The sequence below is a fragment of the Dendrobates tinctorius genome, unplaced genomic scaffold, assembly GCF_039654945.1.
Source record: "Dendrobates tinctorius isolate UK_male_01 unplaced genomic scaffold, ASM3965494v1 ptg000064l, whole genome shotgun sequence".
In the NCBI taxonomy this organism is placed as follows: domain Eukaryota; kingdom Metazoa; phylum Chordata; class Amphibia; order Anura; family Dendrobatidae; genus Dendrobates; species Dendrobates tinctorius.
This window is the reverse complement of record NW_027361732.1, coordinates 5,665,499-5,689,057: the sequence shown is the minus strand read 5'-3', so window position 1 is coordinate 5,689,057 and position 23,559 is coordinate 5,665,499.

Genomic DNA, 23,559 nt, shown 5'->3' with positions numbered 1-23,559 from the left:
GCTTCCCAGAGGGGGTTGACCCTGTGGAACAAACGGAGACGGCTGCTCCAGTATTGTGCACAACTGAAGGATATTTAGCTCTAAAGGAGAGAATTATGTTTCTGTGGAAGAAAAAGAAAAGTTTGGAATTGTGTGAAGGATCAGATACTGTTAGTCTTATGATTCAAAGACGAGGAAAGAAATGTGTCAGGAATGCAGGAAAAATATTTTCGATTCTGGGATTTCCTAAGGGCGGGAGGCTACAGCCTATACTATGGGATGAAGGAGTTAAAAGGTTGACTGATGATGGATTACTTAAAGGCGCTGAGGAATTCCGTGGCTTGGCACATGAATTGTATAATGAAGATTATGTGGACATTGAACAGCAAGTGAATTCTGATTGTTTCTGTTACTGCTATGTTGAAGAAGGAAAAATTGTCTATTATTATGGCAAAGACGGGATTGTTTGTGGTTCAAGCAAGTGACTGTGGTGTGAGAATGTGATTGATTAAAGAAGGAACTAAGATCCAGACAATGTGTCAGGCAGATGAATAGTTAAAAGTGATGATTTTAAAGAAGAGGTCTCCCTGCTAGATGACAATTGTACAAGGAGACCGAGAGTTGCAGCCCCCACCTCTGCTAACGGCACCTATTATCCGCCGCCAGCCTTAGTCCCCGTTATTGCTAGTGGTTCAGTATCCACCCCTTCCATTTACCAGCTACAGAGAAAAAAAAAAAGAGCAAACAGCAGCCTCCAGCCCCCACCGCAGCTGCGAGCACACAGTGTGCCCTTCAGCCCACACAGCAAACTCTGCCCCCCCCTCGACTTCAGCTAGTGGGAACCCTGCTCCTCAGTCCCTCCCTGCTAATTCTCGTTACTGCTCAGTTCGTGATCTCTCCCACATGTCCAGTAAATTTACTAGGGGCAGATTCATTATCACAGTTCTGCTCCGGAATACAATTCCAAGATGATGGTCAGATAGGGTTTTTCTGTTATATAATCCCTATGTAGATGAAGACAGTGAGGAAATCTGTATTTTGCATGCCCTTCCTACAGTTATGATGGCCCTGATAGGCCCAGGTCCACCCCCAATATTGCCTGAGGATCAGTGACTCACCCCATACCTCTCAGAGATACCATCTAAATTCTGGTCAAAAGGGCGAAATGATATAGGGAAAATGCCAGTAGAACCAGTAAGTGTTTCTCAAACCTGGTGCCTAATCCACATACTCTTTTGTCCCAAATACCCCAGGATGCTGCTTGGTTTACAGTTATTGATCTTACCAATGCCTTCTTTAGCATTCCGTTACACAATGACTGCCAGTTTCTATTTGCATTCACTTAGCAGGGACGACAGTTAATATGGACAGTTATGCCACAAGAGGCCCAAAACAGTCCAAACCAGGTTGCAAAAAAAACTATGAGCAGGTGTCTTTTGCCATTGTTGCCATTGTTAGCCTCCTTAAAGCATCTGGCAGCACTGAACTGTCGGGTTTCGGCCTCGGGACTTCAGTTCTGCCTTGGTCAAGTGATATTCTTGGGTCACTGTCTCCTTCAGGGTGCTAGACACCTCGCAGAAGAAAGAAAAATAGCTGTCAGCTCCCTTCCTTTCCCAAAAGATGAAACTGAACTCCAGCGTTTTCTTATGCACTTATTGTTGTCAGTGGATACCGGATGCATCCCGCATAATGCAACCCCTTTACAACGCCTTGAAAGACGGTATAATGAACTATAAGGAAAGATGGCAGTGATGAGGATTATCTCCAACATGATTGTTCCCAATTTCTGACTGAAGAAACAGCTACTCCACCAAATGTCAGTGAGAATCCACTCCCAAATCCTGATCTGGTGTTATACACGGATGGTTCAAGATATGCTGATGGGTTTCATAGATTCCACATGGGATATGCTGTTACCACAGAGGACACTGTAGTGCACGCAGGTGCGCTCCCGCCCTCACAGTCAGCACAAGAAGCAGAACTCCAGGCTCTGTCTACTGCATGTACTTTGGCCAAGAACAGACGGGCTAATATATACACGGACTCACGGTATGCATTTGGTATTGCTCACGATTTTGGGGCTCTATGGGCAAATCGAGGGTTTATTACTACTGCTGGAACCCCAGTGAAAAATGCTGAAGCTGTTAAAACCCTCATGGACTCGATCAAATTACCTACTCAGGTGGCTATTATCAAAGTTAAGGCGCACGGTCCTAGGAACAGTCCACAGACTGTTGGCAACACATTTGCGGATATGCAAGCAAAAGCCGCCGCTCTTTTACCCGTTAAACCAACCATACCAACTATGGTGACCACATGCTCTCAGCGTAAACAGTTACAAGAAGCACTGACCCTACAAGAACCTGATGATCTACAACAGACTGAAGTTTTCTGTCGGACCCCGCGAGACCGCTTAATGACGATGCAGAGAATGTCTCCAAAGGAAGAGGTGAAGCAATGGAAGACTGATGGGGCACATATGGATAATGGTCTCTGGAAAAGGACCAACTTGTGTGTCTCCCTAAGCGGATGTACCCTGCTATTGCCATATGGGCACATGGACCTATATATCGAGGAAAGAATCAGGCCCTCGCACTGGTGCAAAAATTCTACTGGGCCCCGGTTCTCCAGTTGGCCGGAAGCATTCCCTGTTACCAACATGACTGCAAAAACCACAGCGAAGAAACTGGTGATGGAAATTATATGCAGATATGGGGTTCCAGAAGTTGTTGAAGGTGATCAAGGTCCGGCCTTTTCTTCTCATGTGTACCAAGAAGTTTTGATAATGCTTGGATCCACTGTAGCCCTCCATACTTCGTACCACCCACAATCCAGTGGTGAAGTTGAGAGGCTGAACGGCACACTGAAGGGACAATTGACCAAAATGATGCAGGAGACTACGGCTCCATGGCCAGAGCTCCTACCCATTGTACTATACCATATTCGTACTACCCCTATTGCAAAATATGGCCTGTCCCCATATGAGATATTGTTTGGTACTAGGCCCCCAGCTGCAAATTTCCAGCCTCAGCTGTTATCAGAAGAGACTGACCGTGCTGTTCAATATGTTATTCTGCTTAGTAAAAATCTTGCTAACACCCATGTTCTAGTTTCCTTTTCTTTTCCAAATTCAGCAGAAACCGGCACTTGTCATTACCTGAAGCCTGGTGATTTGGTAGTCGTGAAGAGGCATGTCAGGAAGCACGGACTAGAACCCTTGTATGACGGTCTCTATCAAGTTCTCCTCATCACCCAACAAGCCAATAGCAAATGAAGGGACATAATGTTTTGGTTTTTCGCATTTTTCATATTATTATTATTGGTAGAAGATAAAAGTTAAAGTTAGAAGATATTCAAAGACTTAGAGATCAATATGATAAAGACAATGATCGTAATAAGGACAGTTGGTGGTCAGACACCTTCTCCTTTCTCAATCCAGCCAATTGATTTAAGGGAATTGGGGGCTGGATAGCTGGGATCTTACAGAGCTTGTTACACATTGCTGCCTGTATCCTTGTTGTATATGTGATACTAAAACTTGTTCTTTGGTGTATTTCTGTATGTATTAGGAAATTCTACACTAAGCCAGCTAATGATGATACCAAAGGTGTCGTTGCCTCTGCTTTTCTCTACACCAATCTCAAAAGGCTACTTGATGAAGATGTTGAAGCCAAGCGCATGGCTACCTACAAAAGATCCCCACCACCGTCATCAAAAATTGTTATTCATGAACTGCAGTATACAGGGGGGACGGGTGCGCCGCAACAGCCATGACTGGTAACACGGCATCAGTCATGTGAAGACCAGTACCCCTCAAGCTGTTAGCTTGGGATAGCACCTCTGATGCTGCATATGTGTTAAAAATTTTTATCTAGGGGGGAATGTGAAGGGTTAATACTAAAATCAGAGTTGAAGTTTCGTTTTATCCATTCTCTGGAGGTTTCGTTTCTCCGTTTTTGTTGTTGTAAGATAAATTTTTATAATTGGCATGGGCTGTCATGAAACCAGACTGTTTCCATCAGGTGCAAGATAAGGGGCTCGGGGGGGAGTGTATTGCTCTGAATATGCCATTATACTACTTTCTACGCTATCTAGGTACGGACATATATGTAGTTTCCGGTTTTCTTGCAATATTATTGGCTTATAAAGTGAAATGATGCTATTGGTACTTGAGAACCTTGCATAATTAAGCAAAAGATTATAAAAGATGTGACTAAAATAAAGGGGCTTAGTGGTCTGCTTTGATCCTCCCATACAGAGACACATCTCCGTGTGGTTATTCTCAGTTGCTAGCAACATTCTGTGAACTAATTTGGAAATCACTGGATCAACCGTGAAGGGTTAATTTGGCCCTACCTCAACAGTAGCTGTAGTCGACATCTCTGTGCTGGACGTCTCCTCGCCTATGGTAGTGAAGCTCAGGGTTCGATCGCTGGTAATCGGCATGGGCTGATCGATATGATGCGCCAGGGCTGTCATCTACGCCGGAATATTGACAGACGTACTCTGCGACACGTTGCGCTGGATCTTGCTGCTCTAGACCTGGTCTGAGAATGCTGCTGTGTCTCTCAGAATCAGGATCTTTCATAGCTTCCAAATACTCTGCTTTAGCTATTGCAGCTGCTGTCTCTTTGTCTGCCGCAAGTCTTTCTAGCTCTGCTTGCAAACGGGTGGTTTCTGCAACTTGATCTGCCTGTCTCAGCTTTAGATGCATCTCTCGTTTGGCGAAGGAAGATCTTGCTTTGGCTGCCTCGGCGCGAGCAACAGCATCTAGCTCTGCTAATGACGATCTGCTGGAGCTTGCTCACCACCTTGTTTTGAGTGAGGATGTACTTTTCCAAGACATTGTGTGTTTGTCTGAGTACTGATGAGTATATTGGAGGGAAACAGTCTGTGTATGGCAGGCTTCCGCGTGGTGGGAAAGATGTAGCACTTTTTGGCGGGCTGCAGTGGCGTTCTGCGGCTGTATGGCGGCTTGTTATGATTGAGTCACCGTAGGAGGCAAAAACAGAAATGCTAGCTAAGTCCAGAAAACCAGAGAAGTTGGCAGCTATCAGATTGCAGACCCCTGAACCTATCAACACAACTAGCAGTAGCCGTGGGGGGTTCCTACGATGCCCTAGACCCCTCGATCACAGCCGGAGAATTAAATAGGCCTAAAGAAAGAAAGGGGAAATCTAAACTGCCCCAGAGCAGACCCCAAAGCAAAAGGCAGCCCCCAACATATAATGACGGTGAAGCAAGATGAAAACACTAACACAGACAGAAAGATAGACTGAGCAAAGACGGGGCCCAAGCTAACTAGATAGAAAAGGACAGGAAGGCTGCTGTCTGCAATCCGTGAAAAACCCTATGAAAATAAGATCCAACAGACTGACAGTGAAAAAGGCCCTGAAGACGCTAGGCTTCAAAAAAGCTATGTCAGTACTCAGGAATATTCTGAAGACAGAGCTACAGGCAAAAGGAGATTCAGCTCACCCCAGCAGGGAATGGCAGAATACAGAAAAGCAAGGAAAACAAAAAAAAGGAGGAGCAGGAATCAGACTGGTGTCCTGGAAGTCCACAGAGAAAACACCTGCAGGGCAGAAGGGCGTCGGCAGCCTTATATCCAGTCCGTGACTCCACTCAGCCAGTCATCCTCATTAGGCTCAGGTGCCTGATAATCAGGCTCATTACCTTCCTTTACCAGAATAGGGAGTTCACCAGACCTCAGTGACGAAGGGGAAAATGAACTCACAACAGTACCTCCCCCTTGAGGAGGGGTCACCGAACCCTCAACCACGCCACCAGGGCGATCAGGGTGAGCCCGATGAAAGGCACGCACCAATCTTTTGGCATGAATATCAGAGGCAGAGACCCAGGAATTATCCTCCTGACCATAACCCTTCCACTGAACCAAATACTGGAGTCTCCGTCAAGCCAGACGGGAATCCAGTATTTTCTCTACCTCATATTCCATGTTACCTTCAACCAATACAGGGTCTGGAGGTGCCACCCCAGGAACAACTGGTTCAACAAACCTCTTCAACAAGGACTTATGGAACACATTATGGATTTTAAATGTGACAGGAAGAGCCAAACAAAAAGAGACCGGATTAATCATCTCCAAAATCTTGTAAGGTCCAATAAATCTAGGTTTAAACTTAGGAGAAGCCACCTTCATAGCAATATTTTTTGATGATAACCACACCATATCACCAATCTTAAACTGTGGACCAATGGTCCTATGTCGATTGGAAAACCGCTGGGCCTTTTCCTGGGAGGGAGATAACTTATCCACCACTTGGTCCCAGATCTGGTGCATTCTCTCCACCACAGTGTCAACACCTGGGCAGGCAGAAGGCTCCACCTGCCCTGAAGAAAATCGAGGATGAAACCCAAAGTTACAAAAAAAAGGTGACATCAAAGTGGCAGAACTAGCTCTATTATTTAAAGCAAATTCGGCCAAGGGCAAAAATGAAACCCAATCATCCTGATCAGCGGAAATAAAACATCTCAAATACGACTCCAAGGTCTGGTTTGTTCTCTCTGTCTGCCCATTGGTCTGAGGGTGAAAAGCAGAGGAGAAGGACAACTGAATTCCCAGCTTGGAACAGAAAGTCCTCCAAAATCTAGACACAAACTGAACTCCTCTGTCAGATACAATGTTCTCAGGAATCCCGTGTAAGTGAACCACCTGTTGCAAAAACAGGGGCACCAACTCAGAGGAAGATGGCAACTTAGGGAGTGGTACAAGATGAACCATCTTAGAGAACCTATCACAAATCACCCAAATAACAGTCATTCTTTGAGAGACCGGCATATCAGAGATGAAACCCATTGAAATATGGGTCCATGGCCTCCTGGGGACCGGCAAAGGCATCAACAACCCACTAGAGCGAGAACAAGATTTAGACCGGGAGCAAGTACCACAGGACTGCACAAAATTCCTGACATCATGAGACAAGGTGGGCCACCAAAAAGAGCGACTCACCAGATCTCTAGTACCAAAAATACCTGGATGACCAGCCAATGCAGAGCAGTGAACTTCAGACATCACTCTCTTCTTCCAATGGTCAGGAACATACAACTTTCCACTGGGACAACGCTCAGGTTTGTCCTCCTGGAACTCTTGCAGAGCAAGTCTCAAATCGGGAGAGATGGCAGAAAGAACTACCCCTTCGCCTAAGATGGTAGCAGGCTTGGTCACCACAGGAGAATCAGCAAAGAAACTCCTAGAAAGGGCGTCTGCCTTGACATTCTTAGTTCCAGGAAGAAAAGAGACCACAAAATCAAAACGTGTAAAAAACAAGGCCCACCTAGCCTGTCTAGGGTTCAAGCGTTTAGCCGACTCTAGGTAAATCAAATTCTTGTGGTCAGTGAGGACCACAACTTGATGTTTAGCTCCCTCCAACCAATGTCTCCACTCCTCAAATGCCCATTTCATGGCTAACAGTTCCCGATTCCCCACATCATAGTTACGTTCAGATGGAGAGAACTTTCGGGAAAAGAAAGCACAGGGATTCATTTTAGATGTTACAGGATCCTTTTGGGACAAAACAGCTCCTGCACCAATCTCAGAAGCATCCACCTCTACCTGGAACGGGAGTGAGACATCAGGTTGCCGCAAAACCGGGGCGGAGGTAAATCTTCGCTTCAGCTCCTGAAAGGAAGCAACAGCCTCCGGAGACCAATTCAACACATCAGCACCCTTCTTAGTCAGATCAGTCAATGGCTTGGCAATACTAGAAAATTTTGCTATAAATTTCCGATAAAAATTAGCAAAACCCAAAAACTTCTGGAGGGCTTTCAAAGAAGTGGGCTGAACCCAATCATAAATGGCCTGTACCTTGGCCGGGTCCATTTCAATAGTTGACGGAGACAAAATAAATCCCAAAAATGAAATCCTCTGTACTCCAAAAAGGCATTTCGATCCTTTGACATACAGGGAATTCTCCCTCAAGATCCGGAACACAGTCCGAATATGTTCCACATGAGAATCCCAATCCTTGGAGAAGATCAAAATATCATCCAGATAGATAATCAAAAATTTATCGACAAAGTCTCGGAAAATATCGTTCATGAAGCACTGGAAGACAGAAGGGGCATTAGTGAGCCCAAAAGGCATCACCAGGTACTCAAAATGTCCCTCCGGAGTATTAAACGCCGTCTTCCATTCATCCCCCTGCTTAATGCAGATTAGATTATACGCCCCCTGAGGTCAAGCTTGGTAAACCAGCAAGCACCTCTAACTCTAGAGAATAGATCCGAAATCAGGGGTAACGGATACTGATATTTAATAGTAATTTTATTGAGGGCACGATAATCAATACAAGGCCTTAAAGAACCATCCTTTTTGGCCACAAAAAAAACCCCGGCACCTAAGGGTGAAGAGGATGGTCTAATATGACCCTTCTCCAACGCCTCCTTAATATAGGACCGCATAGCCTCGTGCTCGGGTACAGATAAATTGAAGAGCCGACCCTTGGGAAATTTACACCCCGGGCTTAGTTCAATTGCACAGTCATAACTCCTATGAGGAAGCAAGGACGCAGACTCATTCTCACTAAATACATCATAAAAGTCCGCCAAATAGTCAGGAACATCATGCGACTGAGGAGAGGTGGAAAAAACCGGAGCCTCACTAAAGGCACACCGACAACCCCAACTCACCACAGACACAGATTTCCAATCCAAAACTGGATTATGAATTTGCAACCAAGGAAACCCCAGAACAACGGCATCATGCAGACCATGCAACACCAAAAATCTGCAATTTTCTTGATGGTCTGGAGCGACCCGCATGACCACCTGGGTCCAAAACTGAGGTTTATTTTTAGCCAAAGGAGTAGCATCAATCCCCCTCAAAGGGATAGGCGTCTGCAGAAGTGTCATCGGAAATCCACAACGTTTAGCAAAATCCAAGTCCATTAGGTTTAGCGCTGCTCCCGAATCCACAAAAGCCTTGGCGGAAAATGTGGACAGGGAGCAGATCAGAGTAATTGCCAGAAGAAACTTAGGTTGAACACCACCAACAGAAAACGTGTGTGCAAAGCGTTTCTCTCGTTTAGGACAAACAGAAATAATATGCGAGGCATCTCCACAGAAAAAACACAGCTTATTACGCCTTCTGAACTCCTGACGTTGCGCCTTAGACAAAACTCTATCACATTGCATAGGTTCAGACGTCTGTTCAACCGGTGGCAACACCTCTCGTGCAATCCTGCGTTCACGTAAACGCCGATCAACCTGAATGGCTAATGACATAGAATCGTCCAGACCAGAGGGAACAGGAAATCCCACCATAGTATCTTTTACGGCTTCTGACAAACCCTTCCGAAAGAGAGCAGCCAAGGCATTATCATTCCAGGTAGTAAGGACCGCCCACTTTCGGAACGTTTGAGAGTACAACTCTGCAGAATCTCGACCCTGGTTCAATGCCAACAGGGTCTTTTCAGCCTGATCAATAGCATTAGGTTCGTCATACAACAACCCAAAAGCTTGAAAGAATGCGTTCACATTAGTCAGAATAGGATCATCTGGTTTCAAAGAAAATGCCCAATCCTGGGGATCGCCACGCAGCAAAGAGATGACAATTTTAACCTGCTGCGTGGAGCTCCCTGACGAGTTAGGCTTCAAGGCAAAAAATAATTTACAATTATTTTTGAAACTCAAAAATTTAGATCGATCCCCAAAAAATACATCAGGTGTAGGGATCTTTGGTTCAACAGCATGCGAACGAGCAAGGTAGGCGGAAATTCCCCGCACTTCTGCAGCGAGCTGCTCCACACGATCAGACAATTGCTTTATCTCCATTGAGAGAGAAAAAAAATTCCCCCTACGGCCTCAGAGATATAGAGGAAAGAATATACACACGCTTTTTTTTTTTCTTTAAACACAATTCTTTCCGGCTATTGAGTACCCTAGGATCTGCGGTATGGCGGGTGATTCTGTTATGATTGAGTCACCGTAGGAGGCAAAAACAGAAATGCTAGCTAAGTCCAGAAAACCAGAGAAGTTGGCAGCTATCGGATTGCAGACCCCTGAACCTATCAACACAGCCGGAGAATTAAATAGGCCTAAAGAAAGAAAGGGGAAATCTAAACTGCCCCAGAGCAGACCCCAAAGCAAAAGGCAGCCCCCAACATATAATGACGGTGAAGCAAGATGAAAACACTAACACAGACAGAAAGATAGACTGAGCAAAGACGGGGCCCAAGCTAACTAGATAGAAAAGGACAGGAAGGCTGCTGTCTGCAATCCGTGAAAAACCCTATGAAAATAAGAGCCAACAGACTGACAGTGAAAAAGGCCCTGAAGACGCTAGGCTTCAAAAAAGCTATGTCAGTACTCAGGAATATTCTGAAGACAGAGCTACAGGCAAAAGGAGATTCAGCTCACCCCAGCAGGGAATGGCAGAATACAGAAAAGCAAGGAAAACAAAAACAAAACATAAATGCTAACAGGCAAAGCAGAAAACTTAGCTTTAGAGGAGCAGGAATCAGACTGGTGTCCTAGAAGTCCACAGAGAAATCACCCGCAGGGCAGAAGGGCGTCGGCAGCCTTATATCCAGTCCGTGACTCCACTCAGCCAGTCATCCTCATTAGGCTCAGGTGCCTGATAATCAGGCTCATTACCTTACTTTACCAGAATAGGGAGTTCACCAGACCTCAGTGACGAAGGGGAAAATGAACTCACAACAGCGGCTGCTGTGATACCCGTATGAAGAGCAGTGGGTGTTAGCAGTCCCGTACAGTCTATGCAATCACCACGTGCGACCGGCGGTCCTTTACTGAGCCCTGTGCTTGTCTCCTGCGGCTGTATGGCGGCTGCTGTAGTACCCATATGCGGAGCAGTTTGGGTGATAGCGGTCCCTTACAGCCTGAATTCACTGTCGCAGGTGTCTGGCATCTGTTTACTATTCTGCCTTCAGGCACGCTGACACGATGTGCAATCCAGCATACAGTATAAACCACAGCTCTGTCTTCCAAAATAACCAGACTGTTCTCTGTAGTCTAACTTGTTTATTTGTGAAGAGTATAGAACATGCGCGGTAAAACTACAAGGAATACAAATAACATGCATAAGTATTGGGCAGATGATCATAGCTAACACAATCACAGAAGTGTACATTGAGATGCAAACATTACATAGGAATACATTAATTTATTATTACATTTTCTGAGAACTGGCAACTAAAGGGTTAATGACATCTCTTGGCTGCTAGACCGTAAATAACACCTCTCTGAATCACTGCATTGCAAGAAAGATTAAGCTTACCAGATATGCTTTAGCCGGGTAGTGAGTCAAGTAGAGAAGTTGCAGGAAAAACAAAGGTTACACAGGAGGACAAAATAACATGTGCATCCTATGAGATCCACGGAAGCAAAATGGCCCTTCTTCATCCCAGAATACATTGCTTCCTTTCCACAAAGCACTGCTTTAATCCCATAGTGCATTGCTTCTGTTAAAGTCACAGGCTTTATAATGCTATTGAAGACACTGCTATAAATTCAGCCACCACTAGATGGTGCTACAATTAACCCAGCAATAATAAAACATTCTTTGCCCTATTAAGAGGGCAGAACACAGACCATGATGTTCACATGTGCTAATTTTCCCCCAAGTTTTCACATATGTTTTAAGACTTTATGAGCAAGTTAAGGGCACATTTAAGGGTTCAACATTCATAATTTTAGTATGGACCACTATGTCCTGACCCGTAATGTGTCTCCTAGCCTGAAGTCAACACTCTTAGGCTGGTCCGGACATTGAGGTCCATACTCAGACCTTAAATGGAGGACTTGTGAAATCTCCTAAGTGACATTTTTAAATTGTCAGAAAACAGGAAAAAGTTCTAAATAAATTATGTATTAGTTAACAGAAAGCAAACTACATGTACAGTGGGTATGGAAAGTATTCAGACCCATTTAAATTTTTCACTCTTTGTTTCATTGCAGCCATTTGGTAAATTCAAAAAAGTTCATTATTTTCTCAATGTCCACTCTGCACCCCATGTTGACTGAAAAAAAACACATGTAGAAATTTTTGCAAATGTATTAAAAAAGAAAAACTGAAATATCACATGGTCATAAGTATTCAGAACCTTTGCTGAGTATTGAGTAGAAGCACCCTTTTGAGCTAGTACAGCCATAAGTCTTCTTGGGAATGATGCAACAAGTTTTTCAAACCTGGTTTGGGAATCCACTGCCATTCTTCCTTGCAGATCCTCTCTAGTTCCGTCAGGTTGGATGATGAACGTTGGTGGACAGCCATTTTCAGGTTTCTCCAGAGATTCTCAATTGAGTTTAGGTCAGGGCTCAGGCTGGGCCAGTCAAGAATGGTCACAGAGTTGTTCTGAAGGCACTCCTTTGTTATTTTAGCTGTGTGCTTAGGGTCATTGCCTTGTTGGAAGGTGAACTTTGAACCAAGTCTGAGGTACAGAGCGCTCTGAAAGAGGTTTTCATCCAGGATATGTCACAATCCATTTTTGGATCGATGTCAGATCTGGATCCTCACATATAAACTTTTTTCTTTTCAGGCCATCGGGGGTTAATATCCGTTTTTCCACCCGTGGCCGCTGGTGTAACTACATGGCTGGTCTGTTTGCTGATGCAGGTGGTGACCACTCCCACATTCCTTTGAAAGGTCACCTGGTGCATCAGCTGACTGTTCGTTATACAGGTCCTTTTGGAAACCAACTGTGCTGAAGACAGGGGCTTACTGGTGCTGTGGTGATTCAGCTGAAAGCTATGTTCGGGTGCCTTACTCTGCTGTGCGGTGCATCGCAGCAGAGAAAGCTAAGTGTGGTTTGTTTTACCTTGTCTGTTATTTCTTCCCTTGGTGTTGTAATAGTGCAGTGGTGGGACCAGTGTCCTCATTTGCCAATTCCCTACTCAGGGAAAGGTGCAGGGCAAGGGAGGGCTGAGGTATCCTGCTCGGCGACGGTTTGAAAGAAGCCGTATAGGGACATCAGGATAGTTTAGGACACAGCCTCAGGAGAGTGCAGGGGGTGTCCATTTCCCCATTCCCTATTGCAGGGCCCACCGTTGTAATTGTGTCCCCGGTGTCCCTTTGTTTGTCTTGCTGTTTAGTGACCGACAGATTGTAGGGTTGTGTCACACAGGGCCAGTCACTTTGTGACAGGATATCTCTGTACTTGGCCGCATTCTTGTTTCCTTCAATTGCAACCAGTCGTCCTGTCCCTGCAACTGAAAAACACCCCCATAGCATGATGCTGATGCCACCACCTGTTGGGATTGTTTCCCTGTTGGGATTGTATTGGGTAGGTGATGAGGAGTGCCTGGTTTTCTCCACACATACCGCTTACAATTATCACCAAAAAGTTCTATCTTCAGAGAGAGAATCTTATTTCTCAAAGTCTGGGAGTCCTTCATGTGTTTTTTAGCAAACTCTATGCAGGCTTTCATATGTGGCACTGATGAGAGGCTTCCTTCGGGCCACTCTGCCATAAAGGCCCTACTCGTGGAGGGCTGCAGTGATAGTTGACTTTGTGGAACTTTCCCCCATCTCCCTACTGCATCTGTGGAGCTCAGCCACAGTGATATTGTGGGTCTTCTTTACCTCTCTCACCAAGGCTCTTCTCACACGATTGCTCAGTTTGGCTGGACGACCAGGTCTAGGAAGACTTCTGGTGGTCCCAGACTTCTTCCATTTAAGGATTATGGAGGCCACTGTGCTCGTAGGAACCTTGAGTACTACAGAAATTCTTTTGCAACCTTGGCCAGATGTGTGCCTTGCCACAATTCTGTCTTTGAGCTCCTTAGCTAGTTCCTTTGACCTCATGATTCTCATTTGGTCTGATATGCACTGTGAGCTGTGAGGTCTTATATAGACAGGTGTGTGCCTTTACAAATCAAGTCCTATCAGTTTAATTAAACACAGCTGGACTCCAATGGAGAAGTAGAACCATCTCAAGGAGGATCACAAGGAAATGGACAGCATACCTTAAATACGAGTGTCTGAGCAAAGGGTCTGAATACTTATGATCATGTGATATTTCAGTTTTTCTTTTTTAATAAATTTGTAAAAATGTCTACTTTTTTTAAGTCAAGATGGGGTGCAGAGTGTACAATAATGAGAAAAAAATGAGCTAAGCAAGAAAGGCATGAACATGTTGGTTTTGATCAATTGGTGTGGTATTGTACCCCGCCCAAAAAAGTGTCCTTGGCTACTCAAATAATTATTGCCATACAATACAGGGAGAAATTCAAGATTTTACATCTGGGCAAGAAAAACAAAAATTACATCTCCAGAAAGGGAGGAATAGAACTCAGCAACCGCACATGTGAAAAAGACTTGGGTATAATAATAGATCACAGACTGAACGCATCAACCATGTGATGCAGCAACAAAAAAGGCAAACACAGTTCTAGGATGTATTAACCCCTTTACCCTCAAGGGTGGTTTGCATGTTAGTGACCGGGCCAATTTTTACAATTCTGACCACTGTCCCTTTATGAGGTAATAACTCTGGAACGCTTCCGTAGATCCTAGTAATTCTGACATTGTTTTCTCGTGACATAATGTACTTCATGTTAGTGGTAAAATTTCATTCATATAACTTGCGATTATTTGTGAAAAAAACGGAAATTTGGCGAAAATTATGAAAATTTCGCAATTTTCCAAATTTGAATTTTTATGCCCTTAAATCACAGAGATATGGCACACAAAATACTTAGTAAATAACATTTCCCACATGTTTACTTTACATCAGCACAATTTTGGAACCAATTTTTTTTTTTGTTAGGAAGTTATAAGGGTTAAAAGTTGACCAGCGATTTCTCATTTTTACAACACCATTTTTTTTCTTTTAGGGACCACATCACATTTGAAGTCACTTTGAGGGGTCTATATGATAGAAAATACCCAAAAATGACACCATTCTAAAACCTGCACCCCTGACGATACTCAAAAAGTATTCAAGAAGTTCATTAACCCTTCAGGTGCTTCACAGGAATTTTTTGAATGTTTAAAAAAAAAAATGAACATTTAACTTTTTTCACAAAAAAATTACTTCAGGTCCATTTTTTTTTTATTTTAACAAGGGTAACAGGAGAAATTGGACTGCAAAAGTTATTGTGCAATTTGTACTCAGTACACAGATAACCTGATATGTGGGGGGAACCACTGTTTCGGCGCATGGCAGAGCTCGGAAGGGAAGGAGTGCCGTTTGACGTAAAATAGGCTGTAATTAAGATCGGACACCATGTCACGTTTGGAGAGCCCCTGATGTCCCTAAACAGTGAAAACCCCCACAAATGACACCATTTTGGAAACTAGACCCCCCCAAGGAACTTATCTAGATGTGTGGTGAGCACTTTGAACCCCCATGTGCTTCACAGAATTTATAACGCCAGGGCGTGAAAATAAAAAAATAATATTTTTTCCACAAATATGATCTTTTGGTCCCCAATTTTTTATTTTTCCAAGGGTAACAGGAGAAATTGGACCCCAAAACTTGTTGTCCAATTTGTCCGGAGTACTCTGATACCCCATATGTGGGAGAAAACTACTGTATGGGCACCCGTCGGGGTTTGGAAGTGAAGTAGTGATGTTTTGGAATGCAGACTTTGATGGAATGGTCTGCGGGTGTCATGTCGTGTTTGGAGAGCCCTTGATGTGACTAAACTGTGGAAACCCCCCACAAGTGACCCCATTTTGGAAAATAAAACCCCAAGGAACATCTAGGTGTGTAGTGAGCACTTTAACCCCTATCTGCCATATGACGTACTATCTCGTCCAAGTGCCCTGGGACTTAATTCCCAGGGATGGGATAGTACGTCATAGCGATCAGCAGCGCTCATGTGGTGAGCGCCGCAGATCGCGGCCGGGTGTCAGCTGATTATCACTGCTGACACCCGGCACTATGTGTCAGGGGCAGTCACAGACCGCCCCCGACACGTTAACCCCTGGCACACTGCGATCAAACACGATCGCAGTGTACCGGGGGTTTAGGGAAGCATCGGCAGGGAGGGGGCTCCCTCCGTGCTTCCCTGCGACCCCCGCAGCTGCGCAATGTGCAGCGCTGATGCAGGGGCCTCCTTCCCTGCAGATCCCCGGATCCAAAATGGCGGTGGGGACCTTCGCGGGCATGCAGGGAGCCGGCTTCCTCATGCCTGCAAAGCGCAAGCACGAGGAAGCCTTCTGCACTGCCTGTGACAGATCGCTGATCTGTCACAGCGATCAGTGATGTGACAGATCAGCGATCTGTCACATGACAGTTATGTCTCCCCTGGGACAATGTAATAAAGTAAAAAAAAAAATTAAGTTTTTGGAAATAAAAAAAAATAAAAGTACACATTTGGTATCGCCGCATCTGTAACGACCCGCCCTATAAAACTGGTTGGCCTTCATCTGCACTTGCTTTATCTGGCTTCATGGGAGCGATCAAGATATGCTCAGGTACGGATTGCACTTAATGTGGTCTTGCTTTTAATGTATTTAGGAGGCCATATGGCACAGTGTTTGTTAAAAACGTAGAGTAGGACCCCCCACATGAGATTGCCTTGGCGCGGCGGGGTGGCTCAATTGAATTGATCAATTTTTTTGCCAAATATCTCATTTTGAATACAGTTAGATATTATGTGCATATGCACTTCATGCTATGCGTTCTATCCTTAAGCGGCGCGGGCTTCTCTCTTTTTTTTTTTTGCCCTACAAAACTGTCCCATTAGTTAACCTCTTTAGTGAATCCCTTAAAAAATAAAAATAAAAGACAAAGCAAAAAATAATGCTTTATTATCATACCGCCGAACATAAAGTGCAATAACGCGCGATCAAAAAGACAGATATAAATAACCATGGTACCACTGAAAATGTCATCTTGTCCCGCAAAACACGAGCCATGATACAGTATCATCAGTGAAAAAATAAAAAAGTTATAGCTCGCAGAATAAAGTGATGCAAAAATAATTATTTTTTATATAAAATTGTTTTCATTGCATAAAAGTGCCAAAACATAAAAAAACGACATAAATGAGGTATCGCTGTAATCATACTGACCCAAATAATAAAACCACCTTATCAATTTTACCACACGTGGAACAGTGTAAACGCACCCCTCAAAAGAAATTCTTGAAATGCTGGTTTTTGTTCATTGTGTGTCCCAAAAATCAGAATAAAAAGTGATCATAAAATGTCACGTGCCCGAAAATGGTACCAATAAAAACGTCAACTCGTCCCGCAAAAAATAAGACCTCACATGACTCTGTGGGTCAAAATACGGAAAATTTATAGCTCTCAAAATGTGGTGATGCAAAAACTATTTTTACAATAAAAAGCGTCTTTTAGCGTGTGACAGCTCATATATAGTAAATCAAACCTCCCTTTATCATCCCCTTAGTTAGGGAAAAATAATAAAATTAAAAAAATGTATTTATTTCCATTTTCCGGTTAGGGCTGTGATTAGGGTTAGGGGTGTGTTGGGGTTAGGGTTGGAGTTAGAATTGGGGGGTTTCCACTGTTTGGGCACATCAGGTGCTCTCCAAATGCAACATGGCGTCTGATCTCAATTCCAGCCAATTCTGCGTTGAAAAAGTCAAATGGTGCTCCTTCCCTTCCAAGATCTGCCATGTGCCCAAACAGTGTTTTACCCCCACATATTGGGTATCAGCCTACTCAGGACAAATTGCAAAAACATTGGGGACTAAAATATCATGCTTGTGGAAAAAATATGATTTTTTTTATTTTCACGCCCGGGCATTTATTCCCAGTGCCTTCTGGGATAAGTGAAGAGTCTCCGCGAGCTCAACGATCACTGGGTTTTGGCCGTTGCAGCTGAAAAGAGGAAATCGGAAAACCAGGGGAAGAGTCTTGAGGAGATCATTTGCATATTCCCAGTGCCTTCTGGGATAAGTGAAGAGTCTCCACGAGCTCAACGATCACTGGGTTTTGGCCGTTGCAGCTGAAAAGAGGAAATCGGAAAACCAGGGGAAGAGTCTTGAGGAGATCATTTGCATATTCCCAGTGCCTTCTGGGATAAGTGAAGAGTCTCCGCGAGCTCAACGATCACTGGGTTTTGGCCGTTGCAGCTGAAAAGAGGAAATCGGAAAACCAGGGGAAGAGTCTTGAGGAGATCATTTGCATATTCCCAGTGCCTTCTGGGATAAGTGAAGAGTCTCCGCGAGCTCAACGATCACTGGGTTTTGGCCGTTGCAGCTGAAAAGAGGAAATCGGAAAACCAGGGGAAGAGTCTTGAGGAGATCATTTGCATATTCCCAGTGCCTTCTGGGATAAGTGAAGAGTCTCCGCGAGCTCAACGATCACTGGGTTTTGGCCGTTGCAGCTGAAAAGAGGAAATCGGAAAACCAGGGGAAGAGTCTTGAGGAGATCATTTGCATATTCCCAGTGCCTTCTGGGATAAGTGAAGAGTCTCCGCGAGCTCAACGATCACTGGGTTTTGGCCGTTGCAGCTGAAAAGAGGAAATCGGAAAAACCGCGCGCCTATCGGCGTGCGAATTTGGGCTCATCTTTCATCGTTTTTAAGAAATCTCAAGATGGAAGAGGCCAGGAGCCATTTGGTGAGCTGCATTTCTTGCTACATGTTCACAGACTTACCAGTGGAAAAGCCAAACTTCACATGCCACAAATGCAAGCTTGTGTCCCTGTTGGAGGAAAAGTTGCAAAATCTCGAAGAGAGGTTAGCTACGTTGAAGATCATTAAGGAAGGTGAAGAGTTCTTGGACAGAGCAGAATTATCTCTTCATGTTACAGAAAGAGAAGAAATTCGAAGTGCACCTGAAGAAACAGAGGAATGGAGACATGTGACCCAGAGAAGCAGGAGGATCAGGAGGCAGTCAGCACCCATACTGCTCAGAAACCAGTACCAGGCTCTCACGCAGGAAAACAATGAAGAAATACATCAGGATAAGACTTTGCCAACAAGCAGCAACCTTGTACGCCTTCAGAGTCCTCCTGGATGGAGAAAGAAAAATGTTGTGAAGAAGAAACGGAGAGTGGTGGTCATGGGGGATTCCCTGTTGAGAGGAACAGAGGCCGCTATCTGCAGACCGGATATAACTTCAAGAGAAATGTGTTGTCTTCCAGGTGCAAAAATTAAAGATGTGTCTGACAGGATATCAGGACTCTTCAGACCTACAGATGACTACCCATTCCTGCTACTACATGTGGGGACAAATGACACTGCAAGAAACGACCTGGAAACCATCTGCAGAGACTTTGAAGACTTAGGTAAGAAAGTGAAAGAACTGGGAGCGCAGGTGGTCTTCTCTTCCATCCTCCCAGTGGATGGCCATGGAACAAGGAGGTGGAATAAGATTCTGCAGGTGAACAACTGGCTACGTCGATGGTGCCGTCAGCAACGATTTGGATTTCTGGATCACGGAGTGAACTACTTATACGATGGACTACTTGCTAGAGATGGGGTGCACCTTACGAAGACTGGTAAGCATGTATTTGGAAGTCGCCTTGCTACACTTGTAAGGAGAGCTTTAAACTAGAACAACATGGGAAGGGAAGCAAAAGACCAGAAAAAGCCATACACCTGACAAATGCTATTGAGAACTCTGCTATTAGAAGTGGAAAGGAAGAACAAAGACGAAAGAATCTAATTAATAAAAATATTGGAGAAAGAGAAACCAATCACAAACTAAAATGTTTCTATACTAATGCACAAAGCATGGGCAACAAACAAGGAGAATTGGAACTACTAACACAGGAAAAGAAATATGATGTCATTGGAATCACTGAAACTTGGTGGGACAATACACATGATTGGAATACAAGACTAGAAGGATACAACTTATTTGCAAGAAACAGACTTGATAAACGAGGAGGAGGTGTCGCATTGTATGTTAGAAACGCGTATATCTGCACAGAGATTGAAGCTTCAGAGACTGGGAGTTCTGTGGAAACTGTTTGGGTAAGAATACAAGGACAGAACAATGGAAAGGACACCATTGTAGGCATTTACTACAGGCCGCCTGTGCAAGCTGAAGCTATGGATGAACTCTTTATGCATCAAATGGCCAAGTTCTCCAAAAAATATGACATAGTTGTCATGGGAGATTTCAACTATCCAGACATTTGTTGGGAATCTCTCTCAGGCAAAACTAACAGGTCAAGGAAATTCTTATCCTCTCTTGCTGACAACTTTATCTTCCAAAAGGTAAGGGAGAAAACAAGGGGAACTGCTACCTTGGATCTAATCCTTATAAACAGGGAGGAAATGGTTGAGGAGGTAAAAGTGGCTGGGACCCTAGGAGGTAGCGACCATGCTATTTTAGAATTTTGGATAACTAGAGGCGGAAGACCTGTGAAGACTCAGACGTCAAGGTTAGATTTCAGAAAGGCAGATTTTAAGGGATTCAGAAAGAGAATTGGAGGGATCCAATGGCTGGATATCCTTAAAGACAAAAATGTCCAGGAAGGATGGGAAATCTTGAAAAATGAAATTCTCAAAGCACAGTTGTTAACAATTCCGAAAAGAGGGAAGAATAGGAAGCAGTTAAGGAAACCAGGATGGATGAACACAGAACTTAAGCACATGCTAAAAAGGAAGAAAAAAATGTTTATAAAATGGAAAGAGGGAGGCATATCTAAAGAAGAATATAATGCTGTCTGCAGAACCTGCAGGGCACAAATCAGATTAGCTAAAGCTGAAAATGAATTGAGGCTTGCAAGAGATGTCAAAAGCAATAATAAAGGATTTTGGGGATATGTCAAAAGTAAAAGAAAAGTCAAAGATGCTATAGGATTTTTACAGGATGAAAATGATGCAATGGTAAGACAGGATGTTGAGAAGGCTGAACTTTTAAATTCCTATTTTGCATCTGTTTTCTCTCAGAAAGGAAATGTAACATCAACTGTTATTCACTGTCCTATTAAGGGAATAGAAGAATCCAGGATATCTATAAACAGAAAGATAGTGAGGAAACACTTAGCTAGCCTAAATGAATTCAAGTCTCCAGGTCCAGATGAATTACACCCCAGAGTACTGAAGGAGATAGCAGAAGAAATTTTTGAACCCCTCTCTATAATCTTTGAAAATTCTTGGAGAACAGGAGAAGTGCCAGAAGACTGGAGAAGAGCAAATGTTGTTCCTATCTTCAAAAAGGGGAAGAAGGTGGACCCAGGTAACTATAGGCCGGTGAGTCTGACTTCTATACCAGGAAAGATCTTTGAACAAATTATTAAACAACATGTATGTCAATACCTGGATAAGAATGAAGTGATTAAACAGAGTCAGCATGGGTTTGTAACTAATAAGTCATGTCAGACTAACTTAATTTCCTTCTATGACAGTATCACTGATTGGGTGGATCAAGGAAATGCTGTAGATATAGTATATCTTGACTTCAGCAAAGCATTTGACAAAGTCTCTCATACAATCCTTATTGAAAAAATGATTAAGTATGGAATGGACAAGGCAACTGTTAGGTGGATTCATAACTGGCTTAGTGATCGGACCCAAAGAGTGGTCGTAAATGGCTGCACATCCAGTTGGAAGAATGTCTCAAGTGGGGTACCACAGGGCTCTGTCCTGGGCCCTGTATTGTTCAACATCTTTATCAACGATTTAGATGAAGGCATTGAGGGTAAACTGATTAAATTTGCTGATGACACAAAGCTAGGAGGGATAGCTAATACTAGAGAAGAGAGAGAGAGGATTCAAAAAGATTTAAATAAACTGGAGAAGTGGGCAGCAACAAACAGAATGGTTTTTAACAGGGAGAAATGCAAAGTACTACATCTGGGCAATAAAAATGGAAAAAGCATATATAGAATGGGAGGAATAGGGCTAAGTGACAGCACATGTGAAAAAGACTTGGGTATACTAATAGATCACAGACTGAATATGAGTCAACAGTGTGATGCAGCAGCAAAAAAGGCAAATGCAATTCTAGGATGTATTAACAGAAGCATACAGTCTAGATCACGTGAAGTCATTATTTCCCTCTACTCCTCTTTGGTCAGACCTCATCTGGAATATTGTGTCCAGTTTTGGGCACCACATTTTAAAAAAGACATCAACAAACTGGAGCAAGTTCAGAAAAGAGCGACCAGAATGGTGACCGGTCTGCAAACCCTGTCTTATGAGGAAAGGTTGCAGGATTTGGGAATGTTTAGTTTGCAAAAGAGAAGACTGAGAGGAGACTTAATAGCTGTCTACAAATATCTAAAGGGCTGTCACATTGTAGAAGGATCAACTTTATTCTCATTTGCACAAGGAAAGACTAGAAGCAATGGGATGAAACTGAATGGGAGGAGACACAGATTAGATATTAGAGAAAACTTTTTGACAGTTAGAGTGATCAATGAGTGGAACAGGCTGCCACGAGAAGTGGTGAGTTCTCCTTCAATGGAAGTCTTCAAACAGAGGCTGGACAGACATCTGACTGGGATGATTTAGCGAATCCTGCTTTGAGCAGGGGGTTGGACCAGATGGCCCAGGAGGTCCCTTCCAACTCTACGATTCTATGATTCTATGATTATAAACTTCTGTGAAGCACTTGGGGGTTCAAAGTGCTCACCACACATCTAAATAAGTTCCTTAGGGGGTCTAGCTTCCAAAATGGGGTCACTTGTGGGGGGTTTCCACTGTTTAGGTGCATCAGGGGCTTTCCAAACTTGGCATGACGTCCAATCCCAATTCCAGCCAAAAAAAAGTCAAATGGCGCTGCTTCCCTTCTGAGCTCTGCCATGCGCCCAAATAGTCGTTTACACCCACATATGGGGTATCAGTGTACTCAGGACAAATTGCACAATAACTTTTAGGGTCCTGTTACCCTTGGGAAAATAAAAATTGGGGGTGAAAAGATCATTTTTGTGGAAAAAATTTGATTTTTTAATTGTACGGCTGTACTTTATAAACTTCTGTGAAGCCCTTGTGGGTTCAAAGTTCTCACCACATATCTAGATAAGTTCCTTGGGGGGTCTAGTTTCCAAAATGGGGTTACTTGTGGGGGGTTTCCACTGTTTAGGTACATTAGGGGCTCTCCAAACGTGACATGGCGTCCGATCTGAATTCCAGCCAGTTTTGCATTGAAAAAGTCAAACGGCGCTCCTTCCCTTCTTAGCTCTGCCATGTGCCGAAACAGTGGTTCCCCCCACATTTCAGGTATCAGCGTACTCAGGACAAATTGCACAATAACCCTTGCAGCCCAATTTCTCCTGTTACCCTTGGTAAAATAAAGAAAATTGGACCTGAAGTAATTTTTTTGTGAAAAAAAGTTAAATGTTCATTTTTTTTTAAAACATTCAAAAAATTCCTGTGAAGCACCTGAAGGGTTAATAAACTTCTTGAATATGGTTTTGAGCACCTTGAGGGGTGCAGTTTTTAGAATGGTGTCACTTTTGGGTATTTTCTTGGGTATTTTCTATCATATAGACCCCACAAAGTGACTTCAAATGTGATGTGGTCCGTAAAAATAAAATGGTGTTGCAAAAATGAGAAATCGCTGGTCAACTTTTAACCCTTATAACTTCCTAACAAAAAAATTTTTGTTCCAAAATTGTGCTGATGTAAAGTAAACATGTGAGAAATGTTACTTATTAAGTTTTTTGTGTGCCATATCTCTGTGATTTAAGGGCATAAAAATTCAAAGTTGGAAAATTAC